Genomic DNA, 17,990 nt, shown 5'->3' with positions numbered 1-17,990 from the left:
CAGAAGATACAACACTTTCACAGTTGTATGCTTCGGCATCGATTTCATCCTCCTTTAATTCAAGGAAAGGTAAAATCATACGATGTATTTTCTTCCCTATTTTCACAATCAAGATGCAACTGAGTGATGTTAAAATAGAGTCTCTTAGCAATTAAACAAAAAACATTTCTTTGTTTAAGAAGTTTAAGATTGTCTCTCTGCAAATAAATAGAATCATCTTTGGATCTAATTAACTCCTTTTCCTTCTGCTTGATCCACATTCTTCGTTCCTCACTTTTCGAAGAAATCCTGCTGATTTGATCAGTTAGGTTAGAATTTGTGACACGGGTTTGGGTGAGACTGCTACTTATGCTAGAGAATTTTGACTTTAAGTTATTTAATTTTTTTTCATAATCATGAACCAGTATTTTTAGAGAAGTAAGAATATTTTGTACCTTTTTGATCAACTGATCACATTTGTTGATCTGAGCACTAACAGGCTTGGCCACAAAACATCTGTCCTCTCACTCCCTTTCCTCTTCAATTTCCCCATCAGCTGTGTATCCTCTCATTTGAGACACACCCTCGGTCACTACAAAGCATCTCCCCATTGCCTGTTCTGCTTTTTCCATCATGGCTTTTCCGTGAGTAGGCTTCCTAACTTCATCATCCTTAGAATATGTGGATCAGACCTCCACACCGCCAAACTCATCACTGTTATTTGAACCCTGCACAATTAAAGCATTCATGGTAGAGTTATTAACAGCAGACTTTCTTTTCTTTATGTCCTCCAATCTTCCTAGGAGGCTCGCTTCCTCATCTTCTTCGTTTGTCTTTTCTTCTTTCTTTCTCAGCATGCAGTCTTTAGCAAAGTGTATTTTGCCTCCACAGTAATGGCAGTCAAATCCCGAGTCTCCTCTAACTTTAGCTTCCTTCTTTGACTCTTCGAACTTTGACCCCATCTTCGGTTCCTCCTTGATCCTTTCGGCGCTGTAACTTCCCTACCAGTTTTGGTTCTTATTGGCTGGGAATTTCTTCTTAATGAATTTTCTGGGACTTTGACCCCATCTTGTTCTTATGAGTTGCTGAAATTAATAGAAAGTTATGTGAAATTGTTGTTTTCAATCCAAATTAATCTAAGAGTTGATTCTAAAATGTGTTTTTGTAACTTGTCCTCAAGTTATATGAAAAGTCACATTTAAGTTTCATAAAATCATAAAAATTGGCAATGGTTACAAAATATGAAGAGTCTTGTCCTTAAGTTATGGAGGTTCAAGAGTCACTTCATTAAATAAAAAAAAGTGTAACCTTAATTAATTCCATAAGTTATAAAATAAAGATAAGTTAATTCTTTTATTAGGTTAAAGTCTTCCATAACTTGTCCTCAAGTTATGGAACTTGAAGGGTTTTTGGATTAAAACTACTTTAAACACATAAGTTATAGAATTAATTAGTTTTGAATAGTTTCAAAACATGCCCTCAAGTTTTGGAATTCGTAAAGTTTTCTCTTATGAATATTTTAATTCCAAGTTAGCCCTTCGAATTTTAAAAGTTAAAATTCAACCCCTATACTTTATAATATTATAAGTTAATAATATATATATATATATATATATATATATATATATATATATATATATATATATGTGTGTGTGTGTGTGTGTGTATAAGAGCATATCAGTCTTACTGTTAGTAGGCCTCATTCACGAAGCCGGTCTATAAGGTGGGTATAAGGTTACTGCCTATAAAATGGCAGTTTAATGGGTGTCCACTCTCACCCACCGCTTCCTTGACTTCTGGAGGGTCGTTAGCCGAACGGGTTTGATAGGACTATAATTCTCCCTTCATTAAAAGTATTAATGATAAATACTAAGTAACTAAACTCTTAATAATACCCAATCTTAGTGACTTAGGAAAATGTGAATAAGGTGTTAATCCATGAAATTACACTTTGCACTTTGTTTAAGTCGGTTAGTGGAGCGTGTGTGGCTAACCGGCACACTAACTCGTATTTAACAACGTAGACAAAGGGTAATTTAATGTTTATCATAGTATCGATGGAGCGTGTGTGGTTAACTGACACATCGATTGAGGGGTAAACACTTAAGGGTACCAAGTAATTTGCATGGTTATTCACACCTTGTTTTGTGATCCTCGTCATCCCAGTCACAAAACCTGAAGGGCACACTCGAGATTGAAACATGCCATTGAACAGTTCAATAAATCTCAAAGATCTAGGAGTTTCAAATCCAATTAAAACCTAATAATACATTTCGTTTATCTTGGTGGAAATTGGTGAATCGTCATTCACCTACCTTCAAATATTTTATAGCTTGGATTACGGCATCCCTCTTCCAAGTTATAAAAATATTGTGTTGGGTCCTAGCCTTCATATTTCATATTGGGTGTCATATTAAGGACTTTAAATCAACTATCTTGAATATCTCCCAAAAAGATGTCTGGTTTAGACATTTATGATCTTCCCATATCTCTTGAAACAAGCTTTCCTAAATGAAGATGATATCCCATGGAAATCATACTTCTTTCACCTCCTCCAATTATTCTCCCTAACCCACAAGTTCTTGAAAAGTTTAAGGTCACTCAAGCCCTATTGGCAAGCAAAGGTCTATGTGTGATCACGTCTTGGAGATGTAGTCACATATTGACAAGCCGGGAGAGTTGGGTGTCAAAGTCTTGAGAAAGTTAGTGGCTAAATCACTTTCTAAGTCACATAGTGAGTTTCTTTGGAACTCCTATGAAACAGACTATGACAAGACCCTTAATGATCTTATTTATTTCCTAAGATCAACTTCCTAAAACTTTATGGAGATTGACAATGATGACATTGGATATCCAATAAAACTCTATCTTCTCAAGGAAAGGGATTGACCATAGTCAACTAGGTTGACTAAATGGTAAAAAGAAATGCTAAGTCTGTGATAGTCCCATGTACCATTACCAAAGCGTCCATATGTTAAATTGCCAAAGAAAAGGGAATTGGTTGCGAAGCTGCCAAATTTACCTAAGGATAGTAAAGTCAATAAGTTTGACTCTATTTCTGGTAAAGTCCACTATATAACTCTGCTAAGTTTCTTTCCTGATATTCTTGATACATGATGTGACTGGGTCACATGTTGATGTTTTAAGAATCAAAGGAAAGTAAAGAAACTTAAAGAAAGAATATGCTGAATCTGATCGCGTAGATGGATTTCTATCGCATAGTTTGAAGATCGGATTCTTGAGCTACTTCTTAGGAGTTATGAGATATTGCTTAGGAATAGATAACAACACGTTTTCATATGGATTGTAAGGATAGTTTTTCCGCTAACTTTTTAAAATAAAAGGAAATTTTTGATTTTATTTATTTTAAAATATCCTTACAATGGCATTTGTGAAAAACTGTGTTGCTTATAAGATTCCATTAAGAGCAAAGGTAGAAATATGAAATTGATTCTTTCATTTGTGGTAATGTCTAAATTTACCAAATAAGGAAAGATTCTCATCACCCAAGTTTCAGTTGGACCGGAACTTGGAATCATGCAAGTTGTATAGCATGAGGAATGAGAACTTTCAAGTATTGGAAAATTAAGACTAATTACTTGTTCACATGGATGTGTGAGTCAAGTAATGGACTAAGGGATCGAGTACACATTCTTGTGCACTGATTAAGTCCACAACAAAAGATCGATAAGACTATTCGTCATAGTTTACTAAAGCTCAGTAAATATGATTATACTTACAAGCTTAAGTGTAATTCTGAGACATTGGAAAAGGTTCCAATGTAAGGCAGAGCGAATAAGAAGAATCAACTTAGGCAGAAAGATAAAAGTTTCTCAAATCAGAAAAGATGGGAGAGTACTTTAGTATCAGTTTTGTGATCATCTTAATGATTAAGAAACCATAGCACAATTAGTTTTCTAAGGAAATATTAGTGCATTCTTATGACTAAGAAGAGGAACTTGAATTGTTGAAATGGTTAAATCAAGAAGATGTGTCAAATGTAAGAGTAAAAGTTTTCTACTCTTGTACATTTGAAGTTGGTAAGTTGTGATGTTTTGGATAAAACAAAGACCAACTTAGGCCAATTGAGTGAAGTGTTTGTATTAGAATCCGCACTAACTCTTGGATGTTTGACAAGGAAGTCTTATATGTCAAGAGGACAGTGGGAGTCTTAAAGGTCTTGAAAGACTCAAGAACTAATAGAGAATAAAACCTGAAGTTCTCCACTAGCACGCGACTTGAGGTTCATAACCTATCGTGTTGACATATTTTGTGCCCATTCCAGTTAAAGTTGGCTTTGAATATGAGTTCTTAGAGTTCTCAATTGGTTGCACAACAACTTGGAAGCAATGGCAGGCCCTTGAGCTGCCAGGTGGCAAGAAATTAAGATTGAGTTCAATCCATATGAGTTTAGATTTGTCATTGTCCTTGTCTTGTGTTTATGGTTTTGACAAATTCATATGGGTAGGAACTCATACACCATAAAAATCTAAGTGTCATAAGGTTCTCTCCGATTCATGAAAATGATGGTGAGGAAACACTTTCACTAAGTAGATTTTATCTAGATAGCAATTGCGATATTTGCATTCTCAAATTCGTTAGTGGAGCATGTGTGGTTAACCGGCACACTAACCTGGACTTGTAAGAAGTGGCAAAAAGGTCTAACCATTATGATTACGACATCCCTCTTCATAATTTTTTAGAGACACAAGTGTGCTATCTAAGGGAAAGTGTATGATTTTGATAAAGTTTTATCAAAACAATCTAGTATCAGAAATCTCAACTTTGGTAAGAAAGTCAGCTAATTTCTGAGTACATGGAAAAGCTAGTGGGAGCATAAGTGTTATGCTAATAATCATCATGTTAGTGGGAGCATGATAATTATGATAAGTATCTCAAGTTAGCAATGTTAATTATAGAAAACAAAAGTTTCAATTTGTGAGGTTGCAGTGGTTGAAAAAGTTGTTTTGCTATAATTAAGGGAGAGGAAATTATACTTTATCTAAAATCTAAAAGCTTAGATTGAGGTTTTAATCGTATTTAGTCAAGGATATATATATATATATATATATATATATATATATATATATATATATATATATGAATTTCATGTTGGAATGGCTCAACATAAGGAAATTCTGTATATGGTTCCATTATTTGCGTTCTAAAATTCAATTATGATTACGGAATCCCTTTTCATAATTTGAATTATGAGAACTTGGCAAATAGAAATGGAAATGTTATAGCAAAAGGCTGGTTTAGTCTTTATGTGAGACATCATGAATCGTGTCCCATATGCTTCAGATATAGGATCGATTACATGTGCTATATATTCATCCTTTCTAAAATTTTCCAAATGCCCGGGGCATTAAGAAGGGAAAAGGTCTAGAATTGGATGTGACTAAAAGGATTAAAGAATTGTTGAGGACAATCTAAGGTTTACCAAAGATTGGTTGCTCAATGACAGTTGGAAGTATAGTGATAATTCTGGAAGGACCATATTGACATAATCTGTAAGGAAGCAACTCTTGTTCAGAAGTGATAGTCAAAATGGAATATGGAAATGTTTCAAAGTTAGAAATTATTCAAGTTGAATGATTAGGAAACTTAATGCAAGAAGGATGTTTCCAAGGAGTTGATCTCCTTTGGAAAAATTTGTAATGTTTGTTGTCAAGTCCTTGTGATTTTGTGCATAATCATTACAAGAGGATTAATGCATATAAGTTTAGATTCTAACAGATTTCAGTAAATGGCATGAATTTGGAATTCTTGCATTTGCAGTAAGGAGTTGGGAATGTGAAAAGAAGATCATTGGAGTTATGTTCAATTGATCTAGTTCACAAAGTGAAGATCATAGAGAAACATAGTATGCATACTTGGTGTATGGCATGACTAGTGTTTAGAAAACATAGTGTACATACTTGGAGCATGGGACAACTATTGTTTTAAATTCAAGAATAAAGTTGATAGCTGAAACAATATAAAATGAATAATGTGTAATCATAAGGTGATAAATAAAAGGTGTTTTATTTATGTTCATAGGTTTTGATACCATATTGGATTCAATTATTATTGTGTTTCATTTTGCATGTTTTGACTTCCAGAATAAACTAGGTTATTCTTCCGGAATGACTAAGTTATTCAAATCATCCACAGTCGGTCATATATTGGAAGTGGATATGAATTAAGACTGTCATGGGTTGGCTTGTAGAGGTCTAAGGTGTTGGACAAAGGGTTACAACACTCATGAGTGCTCATAAGTTCTGAGTATTGGATTCAACCCGCACTCATTGGAATCACTTCATGGATTTTATCACGAGTGATCATGAGACGATAATATCTTATATTCTTCAAACCTAGAGATATGAGTTGTTACTATGAGTTGGTTGTACATTGATTGCATGAAAACGCATTTGGTAACTCGGTGCTATAAAACGTGCTTTTGTGTATGATTCAAAAAATAGTAGAACAAGCCATATGAGTCGAATTTTATCCATTCCTTTTACCTTCGGGATAAAAGCGATATCTGAGGGCCCCTCGATGATTTGATGATGACAAATAGAAGTGCTCGGCCGGACCAGGACTGATTTGATTTGTTCAATTAGTCAGTCGTCATAAATCGGAAATCAGGAAACAACAAATGGACAACGAGAATGATTATAATCCATGTCTCAGTCCATATGATATCTAGAATGGAGGAATATATGATCCCTTATCTAATGGACAAGTCATTGACAAAGGTCAGAGTTCATCTACAAGGTTAGAGTTCGACAGAAGCTTCTGAGAGCTACGATTGCCAGTCGGTTCTTGAAGTCATACACAATAATAGTTTTAGACTTATCCAAGTGGGAGACTGTTGGATTAATGTCTAAGTCCATAACTATAATTGGTAAGACTTGACCCGACCCGACATGGTCCATTTGGGTTGCATGGCATCATGCACTCGGATAGACTAAATGAGAGAAATAAGACACTTATGGTTATTAATATATTATAAGTTCTAGTATATTAATAATAAGAATAATAAGATTATTTAATTAGTATTGATCAAGAATTAATTTAGGATTAATTAAGAGATCAAAAGAAGACTAATTAAATATATGGGTTGACTGTGTAAATCATCCATACTTATATAGTGGGCTATTGCTCCATGGATTATCTAGTTGGGCTAAAACCCATATGATACTTCATGGATGCTCCATGGTGTTTTTGTACCCATGAATCATGGAAATGAAAGGCCACGTCAATTAGGGTTTACATGGTGTAACCCTAACTGTATATGCATCTTATGCTTGACCAAAATCAGCCACTAGAGTGCATAAAAAAAGGGCCAGCCGATTTTCATAAAGTGTAGAATTCTCTCAAGTTATTCCAAGTGTATTTGGTGTTGTGTGAACCATTTGAGGTGTCACACTTGAGGCACTAGGCACTCAAGCTTCATGAATACATTCTACATCAAAGAGGTATGTATTCTATCTTGTTATATTCATTGTTTTGTATGCTAGATTAGGATAATACCTTGGAAGTTCATATTTGCATGTATAATAGAGAAAACATAGATCCAAGGTATTTAGGGTTGCATGTACACTTAGGAGTGTTAGAATGCTCAAAACCCAACGCTAATTCCTCTTCTTCATCAACCAAACTCTTTCCTTTGGAGACAAGAGCTAAAGAACCCAAACTCGAGACCACATTCGTTTCCTTTGATAAGGCATTTTCATGGGATTTTAAAATACCCACAAGTTTTGCCAGAGAGTAAGACTTGAACTATTCATGAGCTTTGATAGTTGACACATTAGCCATCCATTCAGACCTGAGACCGTTCATGAAGGTGACCTTTTTTTCTATTACCTTTCATTCAATTCCATGTTTTATCATCTTACTCAAAAGATGATTGAAACGATCGAAAGTTTGGACAAGTTTTTCATCAGGATTTTGCTTAAAGTCACCAAACTCAGATAACAAGAGAGTTTGGATAGAGTGTTCTAGATCTTCATCTGTGGAATATAATTCCTTTAATCTATCCCAGATCTCCTTAGCTGTAGCACAAGAACTCACTAAACGAAATGTATCCGATTGCAACGCAAACCTTATCATCCTTAGAGCTTTGATATTGCACTGAAACTTCTCTTTTTCATCCTGAGGAATGTCTTTGACGTCATTGACAAGCTGATTGTATTCTTTCTATGTTTTAACAATCTTTGATGTGCTTGAGTGAGCGAATGGGCCTGAAGTGATTGCTTCCCAGATTAAATACCCATTTTCCTCCAATCCAATCACATAGTCTTCAAAGCGATGCGTCCATACTTCATAGTCTTGCGTATACAAGATCGGTATTCTTGTTGTAGACCCTATGCTGTTGGAGATATTGATCGGATTGGTTTGTGAACCATCCATAGACATTGTGAATACTTTTGATCGATAACCTGTAAAAGATCAGACTTGTAATTTTTCGTTAGGGTTAGATTAAAAATTAATGAGATACGCCAATAAAGAGTGACGGCTCAAGAAACATCAATCAATGCGGAATTAAAACCCTATGAACTTCTTCGACAGAAGAGGTGCGTATGGATTACACAGTCTCCTGCTCTGATACCAATTGAAGAGTTCAAAAACTCTAAGATCAATTAGATCTTTCACAAGTACGATAAAAGCAATAAAACAGTTTAAGATCAATATGAGTATGAACACTAATAGAATCAAACTTATGCTTATGATTCAAAACTGAGTCACGCCTCAGCAGAGCTCGATGAAGAACTTCTGCTGTAGAGGGGAACTAGGGTTTACAAACGATGTGAAATAAAAACAATGAAAGTGATACCATCTAAGTCTTTATGCATGCAGCTTATATACTAAACCCTAATACAAAATAATGCACGGCTGGACAGGCCCAATACCGGCAATCTAACTAGGCTATGGACCGAGCCCATGACGCAACTCAATAGACCCAACCGCTGGTACCAAACACATAATAAAGCAAACCCACATTCGTCATGAGAAACAAATTCAAATTCTAGAGAAGGAGATTAAACAGAAGGATGAGATGAACCTGATAATTCTGATGGGTTTTAGCCATAAGAACTTTCCTATGTGCACATGCAAACCCTATAGCTCCGATCTAGGTTTCTCTAATTGAACATGCAATATATCCAAGACTTTCATGAGGAGATTTAATGTAAACTAACAATCAAATACATATGAAAACAGACCTAGAAGAATACCTTGAGTTACTTGCTTGAAAACTTCTTCTTCGTGGAGCTTAGAGTCACAATTGTCACTCCTTTAATGGCTTACAAATACCAACTAGCAAGAAGATGATCTGAGAGAGGGAGAGGAGTGAGAAATCGGCTCCAGGGTTTCCTCAAACATACAGTGGCCGATTTCTCCAACCCTATGGGTCTATTTATACTGTGAGCTCCTAGGGTTTCACCCTAAAACCCTAATTGGATAACTTAGCCTCAAAGCAATCCAATGATCCTTCTAGATAATGCCTTGGACGATTTCTAGGTGATCCATATCCCAAAAATCGTCCACCCTATATCCATAAGGATTCATAGCCCAAAATACAACTATCACACATTTGACAGTTTATTAATCAAATAATATTATTATTCCTTTAACATATTATTCTTATAATACATTAATAATAATATCTCTTCTCTTTATATAAATCACCCTGTCAAGTTGCTATGGTGAAGGCAACCCAAAAGGACCATGCTCAATCAGGTCAAATACTTACCAAATATAGTTACAGCCTTAGACACTAATCCAACAGTCTCCTACACGGACAAGTCTAGTAACTATAAATGCAAACACAATCTGATTAGCAATCGTAGCTCTCAAAGACGCTGTCAACTCTGATCTTATCAGTAACCTGGCCTTTAGATAAGGGATCGTACAGTCCTCTGTTTCAATATCGTGCAGACGATTTCATGAAACATTGTCATACTTATTGTCCAGCAACTATTTTCTCGATCTCAGATTTATTCGATATAGAACTTAATTGAACACATCAATTCAGTCCTGACCGGGCCCGACACATAAGTCAAATCAAATCATCGAGCAGCCGTGATATCACTTTTACCCTCTTAGGATAAAAGTAACAGATAAACTTCGACTTATATGCATTTACTTATTGATTAATCAGTTATACACAACAATGCATTTTATGAAATCAATTTACTGATGCGGTTTTGCATTATCAATGTACAACCAATTATTAAATAATAAACCATATATCTAGGTTTTTAGACCATATGATATTATCGTCTTGCGATCACTTTAAGGTGATTCTAGCAAGAGCAAGTTTATTCCAATGCTCAAAACTTGTTCATAAGCACTCATGAACGTTGCAGCAAACCTTTGTTATGTCTAATACCCTTTTAGACAATCTACACACCAATTCAAGACAATCTTCATTCATACCTACTTCCAACATATGAACGATTGTGAACTATTCTAATAATTTGATTATTCTTAATAACTCAATTATTCAGGAAGTCAAAACATGCAAATTGAAACAATAGTTAAACAATCGACATAACACAGTAGCTTTACTCATAAATAATACTCTTTTATTTAATCATCAAATGTCAATTACATTTATCTATTACATGTTTCCAAACTATCTAATCTAAACTAATATCATCTTTCAGCCCAATGCTCCTAGCGTGCTGCAAATGCTTAACCCTGCCCAGTCCCTTCGTATGCGGATCTGCTGGGTTATCCTATGACGATACCCTCTTTACTATGAGGTGTCCTTCTACTTGACGTCTAATAAAGTGATATTTTCTGTCGATATGCCGAGATCTACCATGATCCCTTGGTCCCTTGGTTAAGGCAACCGCTCCTTCATTATCATAGAAAATATCCATAGGCTCCTTTATAGTAGGTACAACTCCAAGGTCACCAATGAAGTTCTTCAACCACATCGCCTCTTTTGATGCTTCGCTCGCTGCAATGTACTCTGATTCGCACGTTGAATCAGCTACGGTCTCTTGTTTGGAACTTTTCCAATTCACTGCTCCTCCATTAAGGGTAAATACCTAGCCCGACTGCGAACGATAGTTGTCCCTATCGGTCTGGAAGCTGGCATCACTATACCCTCGCACCTTTAAATCATCACTCCCTCCAAGTACTAGAAACCATTCCTTGGTCCTCCGAAGGTACTTAAGGATATTCTAGACCACAATCCAATGCGCTCTTCCTGGATTCCCTTGATATCTACTGACCATGCTCAAAGCAAAAGGCCACATCAGGGTGAGTACAATTCACAGCATACATGATTGAGCCAACTGCGGAAGCATAAGGTACTCGGCTCATCTCAGCTATCTCGGCTTCGGTACTCGGACTTTGAGTCTTACACAACGTGGTATTACTTTGTATTGGTAGTTCTCCGTTTTTTGATTTTTCCATACTAAAACGTTTTAGTACCTTATCTAAGTAAGTATTCTGACTAAGTCCTATTAGTCTCTCCGAGATCCTTCATAGCGAAGCACTTCCCGAGCTAGGACTTAACCTCCTGCAGAGTCAGGATGTCATTTCCTATGAGTAGTATGTCATCGACATACAAAACGAGGAAGCTAACTATACTCCCACTGGCCTTGATATATACACATGATTCATCTTTGCTTCGTACAAATCCAAACTCTTTGACTTTCTCATCAAAGCAAAGATTCCATCTGCTAGACGCTTGTTTAAGTCCATAAATGGACTTTTCAAGTTTGCACATTGTATTTGGATGCTTTGGATCGACAAAACCCTCTAGCTGAGCCATGTAAACATCCTCAGCCAACTTCCCATTGAGGAAATCGGTCTTGACATCCATTTTCCATATCTCATAATCATGAAATGCGGCAATAGCTAGCATCACCCTTATAGACTTTATTTTCGCAACTGGTGAGAAGGTCTCATCATAGTCAACTCCGGGAGTTTGAGTAAAGCCCTTCGCCACCAATCGCGCCTTATACGTGTGTACATTCCCATCCACGTCGGTCTTCTTCTTGAAGATCCATTTGCACCCAACCGTCTTAGGTCCAGGCAAATTGTCAACCAAATTCCAAACTTGGTTGTCATACATGGACAGAATCTCGCTGTCCATCGCTTCTTTCCATTTTGCAGAATTTGGGCCTGCCGTGGATTCCTTATAGCTATTAGGTTCATCTAGGTTTATTAGTGTACCATCACTAATATACGTGTCCCCTTCAATAGTAATATGAAAACCATAAAACTATGGTTGAACTCTAACTCTTTCGGAACGTCTAAGAGGTAATGACTCGTCAATCGGTTCAACCGGAGTTTCCTCCTCGGGTTGAGCGCCAGGGGTAGAAGTTCCTTCATCACTCGACTCTTGAATCTCTTCAAGATCGATTTGCCTCCCACTGTCTCCTTGGTTTATGAGTTCTCGCTCTCGGAAACAGAAGCAGCAGTTGGTGCAGGAGATGGTGCAGCATACTTGTCCTTTAGGTTGCTCTCAGCAGTTCTAAGGAGTCCTTGGAGTTTGCTTAAGGTGACCTCTTCCTTGTTCATGTGGTAGGTCATCCTAAATTGGTTGTAGCATCAAGGCAAGGAGTGAAGAACAATGTCGATGGCCAAATTCTCCCCAAAGTTAACATTTAACTTGCGAAGACGATCAACATATCTTTGCATCTTTTGCAAGCGCACAGTTAATGATTCTCCACTTCCCATCTTGACGGTGATCATTTTGGTGATGATCTTGTAGCGCTCTTGCCTCATGCTTTGGTGGTACCTCTCCATCAAGTCTTGATGCATTTCATAAGGATACATGTCCTCGTAGGACTTTTGGAATTCTTGGTTCATAGTGGCTATCATGATGCAATGGACTTTCGTTGCATCACGTTCGTGGGTCTTAAAGGCAACCATCTCTTCAGGATTAGCGATTTCTGGGTTGACCTTCTCGAGCTTTTCGTCGAGGACATACTCTTTGTCCTCATAGAGTGCAATGGGGCGAATGTATCTTATCCATTCGCTGAAGTTCGTACCATCGAAGGTCACCTTTTAGCAAAGACTCATTAACGTGAATGAGTTGGCAGCAATGTTGTTCGCGTTCGACATCTACAAATAGAAAGGACAAAGTTTGATTAGAATTGAGTCCCTAATTAAACACCTAAAATGAAAAATTAGGGCTAGGACCCAACAACATTATTTACATATTAGAAAAGGGATGTCATAATCGAACATGCAAATAATTTGGACGTATGTGAATGACGGTTCACTAATTCTTCACCATAACCTAACCTTAAGTTTTAAATGCATTTAGAATTCCTAGATTTTCTTTGAGATTCATTGAACTTTTCAATGACATGTTTAAATCTCGATATGCCCCTCTCGTTTGTGACTGGGATGCGGAGGATCACAAAGTGGGTGTGAATAACCATGCAAATCTACACGGTGCCTTCATTATTACAATCACCTATTCGATGTGCCGGTAAACCACACACGCTCCATCGAACTATGATAAACAATTAATCACCCTTTTCCACCATTGCATAGAACCAATTAGTGTGCCGGTGAACCACACACGCTCCACTAACTTCTTAGCAAGGGTGCAAAGTGTAATTTCATGGGATTTCATCAATTCACTTTTCCTAAAGTAACTAGGATTGGGAATTTTTTTTAAAAAATGTAGTTACTTTATATTTTAACATTATACTTTTAATGAGGAGAGAGAGTTGCCTTATCCTACCCATTCAGCTAACGACCCTCCACCAGTCAAGCAAGCGGTGGGTATGAGTGTACACCCATTAAGCGCCATTTTATAGGCAGCAACCTTATACCCACCTTATAGACCGGCTTCGTGAATGAGGTGTACTAATGGTAAGACTAGCATTTTAATTTTACTTATATATTTATTAAGCTTTTAATAATATAATAGTATAGGGTTGAATTTTAAACTTGTAAAACTCTAGGGGTTGAAATTTCAATTCATCTAAATTAAACTATTAATCACAAAATTCAAATTTCAAAACTTCGGGATAAATTTTGAACTTTTCAAAACAATAGGGATCAAATAACAAATAATTCAAATTAAACAATTAATTTCATAATTATCTATATTTGACCTAATCCAATTTTAGTCATTAGATAATTACCAAATAATCTTAAATAGTCCATATTTATCATATAAATAATCAATATTCAAAAGATTTGAAATTATCTATTGTTATGTCAAGGATAATCATTGAATTAGATTAAAATTCGGATTTTTAAATAATAAAACGATTTAGGTATCAATCCAAGACAAAACAGCAACAAAATCCTGAGTTATCCTCTGTATGACGCTCGGACTCGCCGAGTCAAGCTTTGGACTCGCCGAGTAGGGCCAACTCGCCGAGTCCAAACACTGACTCGCCGAGTTGGGTCGGACAGAGGTGAAGAAAAGCAATTTTCAGCAAGCAAAACAATTAAGCATCACATTCAATTGAAACCAATCAAGGCTCTGATACCAATGATGGGTTTTAGCCATAAGAACTTTCCTATGTGCACATGCAAACCCTATAGCTTGGATCTAGGTTTCTCTAATTGAACATGCAATATATCCAAGACTTTCATGACTAGATCTAATGTAAACTAACAATCAAATACATATGAAAACAGATCTAGAAGAATACCTTGAGTTACTTGCTTGAAAACTTCTTCTTCTTTAAGCTTAGAGTCACAATTGTCACTCCTTTAATGGCCTACAAACACCAACTAGCAAGAAGATGATTTGAGAGAGGGAGAGGGGTGAGAAATCGGCTCCAGGGTTTCCCCAAACATACAGTGGCCAATTTCTCCAACCCTATGGGTCTATTTATATTGTGAGCTCCTAGGGTTTCACCCTAAAACCCTAATTGGATAACTTAGCCTCAAAGCACTCCAATGATCCTTCTAGATAATTCCTTATATGATTTCTAGGTGATCCATATCCCTAAAATCGTCCACCCTATATCCATAAGGATTCTTAGCCCAAAATACAACTATCACACATTTGACAGTTTATGCCCCTTTATTCAATTAATCTCTTTAAGACACCAAATTAATTCCTAATTAATTTATGACTTGTATTAATCAAATAATATTATTATTCCTTTAACATATTATTCTTATAATACATTAATAATAATATCTCTTCTCTCTATATAAATCACCCTATCAAGTTACTATGGTGAAGGCAACCCAAAAGGACCATGCTCAATCGGGTCAAGTACTTACCAAATATAGTTACAACCTTAGACACTAATCCAACAAATTCAACAAGTCCTTATCAAATTTCTTCACTCAACTTGGAACATAGTTGATGTTTTGAACCGGAAGTTTGATGAGATGATATCCATCCTCAGTGACATATTCAAACACCTTGCTGCTCAGGCCCCAACATCCGAAGCTTATGACACCCTCACCCTTCAACTTAACACTGGCCTTCATAGAGTCTTCTCCAAATTTAACGAGCTTAAGGATTCCTTGTTACTTGCACCGGTTCCAAGGGCCACGTATGCAAGAGGGGGAGAAGGACCAAGTAAACCATGCAAACCTACCTTGGTGTTCAAACTCCATGATGAAGACTTGGATTCCGTTGATGAAGTCCAAATCGTGTCCAGACGTCTAGGAAACTCTTCTACTAATGAAGAAGACAGTGACGAAGATATGTACGTCAAAAATGGAGTTTTAGGCCTTGAATCTCCTATGAAGATATTTCCAAAGGTTCTATCTGAGGAAGAGAAAAGAATTTGGTCAGCAACCTCCTAACCAATTTCTTTACCAGATGCCTTTCAAAAGGCAGTTAAACTTGCCAAAGCAAAATCCCTCCTCACCACACAAGCCTTCCAAGCCACTCCCTCCATGCAGCCTCCCATTCTGGAACAAAAAATTGATCCGATCGACCAGGGTTCTCCTCTCCTGATCCCTGATGATATTCTGGAAGAAGCACTTCCAAATCCCACTCCAGAATTTATGATCGATGAGAACATGAAGCATGTCATGGAAGCTCTAAAAAGAGATAAAGGGAAGAAGCCTATGACTGCCGATCAACAAGCTCTTTATTTCGGACTTCCCCTCAACCAAAAACTTGGATGGTCGTAGGAAGAAATCAATCAGGCACTAGAGGACAACATTCGGATCCAAGCCCTGAAAGACAATCCTGATCCAATGGTAGGCATCTCTCCTCTTTGCCGTGAAGGTATTCTCAAGGCTGGGGAAATAATTCCTTGCATTTACTATGTCATCTCTTCAAATGATTCCGATCAGCTAGATCTTCCTCTGTCTCCCTTCAACAAATTTTACACTAAGTTTGCTCCTCCTCACCCATCAGACCATCCGCAAGTGACTATCCAGACCGAAAGAGAGAGACTCAAAACCTTCTATTCCAAACATGATCAACCTCTCAAGGAAGTCTGGTCAAGGAAAAGAATCACCAAGGTGGAAGGCTTTAGAAGAAAAATACTTGTGAAGTTTGAGCTCAACTGCCCTCTCTTCCGTTTTCACATCCTCCGGAACAAGCCCGCTCCCCGAACTGTTACTGATGCAGACTTCCCATCCATGAACCCAAATGACATCCTCACTTTATGTCACACCCCAAAACCAGGAACGGCGGAAACGTTCTGGGGTGGAGGATGTCATGTAATGTATCACAACAATGCAAAGTAGTAAACAAGCAACAACATCATCGATTGCATTAATAGTATAACTTTAATTACATTGGAGTTCTTTCATAGTATAATTCTAGAAAATGAGTATTCAAAATAAAAGACGAGTCTTGACCGCTCCGTCTTCACAGAACCTGGTAGTCGTACCTGTCTATCTGTGTCCTGGGAATACAAGTTATTTTGAAAGCGAGTATCAGCAATAATGCTGGTGAATTCATAAGTATTTATGTGACTTTGATTTGTAAAGCTGTAAAGAAAGACCTGTAAATGTTTGAAGGGAAGTTTGTACCAATCAACATGTTTGTAAGTAATCGTAAATGTTTGAAAACCCTAAAAATCACATATTTTGTACTAGTATAAAATGTAGCCTTCTACCAAGACCCGACTGTTTTGAATGTTTGCTTCAGAAATCCAATATTTGTTTATAAGTGGGTGGTAGTTTAAAAGTCCCAAAAATGAACTACAATGGTGTTTTTCATGTCTAAAATAGTAGATTTGTGTATGTATATAATCGCTAAGGTATTTGATAACCCCGTAAATCAACATGTTTTTAATACTCCATGTGAGTTTTATAACCATGCTAATGACCCAGACAGCCTGTAACAACCTTCTTCAGGTGTTGGAATGTTATGACATTTGTCACCCCCAGACCTGCTGGTCTAACTGTAGCTAATAGTTTAGGTGCGGGATTGTCAATCCCGTATAGATCTATACACAAGTATCACGCTCCCCCTACAACAAATTATGGTATATAATACAGGACTTAATAATGCATACTCGAAAGTACGTGAAATGTCTCACAGACCTAGAATAAAACAGATTTACGTGTGAAAATGTCCATTTGTTCCTGTATATGAAAATCTCTTTGATATGGTACTTGTAGTATGTAAAATTTCATGAATATCTAGTACACTATCTTATGTAATCGTATCTCTTGTAATTTTATGTCTTGAAATTTGTATGCCTTGTAATTGTATGTAATCGTATCTCTTCATATAGTATGTAATGTAATAGTATAAACTCATTAATAAACTGACTCTTGTGTGATTCCTTGTACTTGGAATGGTAAGTAGTATATCCTAACTATACCTATTATAGTTACTAGTATTGTGCGTGTATAACTAAAGTATGCCTTTGCTACTCAAAGGTACTGAACCAACTGATGGAAACTTTTGTGTCTATATATGTATACAGGATATATATATATATATATATATATATATATATATATATATATATATATATATATATATATATATATATATATGCGTGTATTTGACAATAAAAATATAAAAGAAGTTTTGTAAAACCTTTGAAAAGTTTAATAAATAAGAGATGATGACTTGATGTCAGTTTATAAAACGATTT

This window comes from Lactuca sativa, chromosome 8 (genome assembly GCF_002870075.4).
Source record: "Lactuca sativa cultivar Salinas chromosome 8, Lsat_Salinas_v11, whole genome shotgun sequence".
In the NCBI taxonomy this organism is placed as follows: Eukaryota; Viridiplantae; Streptophyta; class Magnoliopsida; order Asterales; family Asteraceae; genus Lactuca; species Lactuca sativa.
The sequence above is the reverse complement of the archived record's forward strand: the minus strand, read 5'-3'. Positions refer to the sequence as shown.